The following is an 896-nucleotide window of genomic DNA, read 5'->3' as shown; positions in this document are numbered from 1 at the left end:
GCTCACTCAGCAGATGTGGCTCACTGGTTGAGGGTTAACCCATGAACCAGGAGGTCATGGTTTGATTCCTGGTCAGGGCACATGCCAGGGTTTCGGACTTGATCCCCAGTAGGGAGCATGTAGGAGGCAGACTATGATGTTTCTCCCTCATCTATGTTTCTATCTCACTATCCATCTCCCTTCTTCTTTCTTTAAAATTCAATAAAAAATAAATAAATAAAACTTAACAACTTTGTTATTAACACTCCCTCTCCCCCCAAAAAACCTTAAAAATATATGTATAAACTTTACATTACTGATTATGGTCTTTTAATTTCCTAATTTCTTATTATTGTGTCTATTGTTTTTGATAGTTCTAGGTGTGCAAAATCTTCTCTTTTTAAATTTGTCTTTAGGTTGCTGCTTTTCTATTTGATGCATAGATATCAATAAATGTTATGTGCTCTTTGTGAATTATGACTTTAAGCATCGTAAAATGTCCATCTTAATCATGCTTAATATGTTCTGTTCTGAATGCTGTGACAATAACCCCTAATTTATTTGCCCAGTATATTATTATACATTATGTTATTTTACAAATCTACTTTATTGAGATACACATCACATCGAGGAAAAGATACCACATTTTTAAGTGTACACTTCAATATTATTTGACAAATATAAACATCTGTGTAAACACCTTCCTGATCAAGATTTAGAGTTTCCATCACCCTGGAACGTACCTCTGCCCCTTTGTACTCAACGTACTCCTACCTCCATTGCAAATAACCTATGATATGATTCATTTTACTGAAAATTAGTTTTGCTTGATTACAAATAATATGTACCTACCTGTCTGATTTAAAAAATATATTTTTAAATTGAGATATAATTGACATATAACATTATAATAGTTT

This window comes from Myotis davidii, unplaced genomic scaffold, assembly GCF_000327345.1.
Source record: "Myotis davidii unplaced genomic scaffold, ASM32734v1 scaffold1098, whole genome shotgun sequence".
NCBI classification, from domain to species: domain Eukaryota; kingdom Metazoa; phylum Chordata; class Mammalia; order Chiroptera; family Vespertilionidae; genus Myotis; species Myotis davidii.
Note: the sequence above shows the minus strand (reverse complement) of the source record.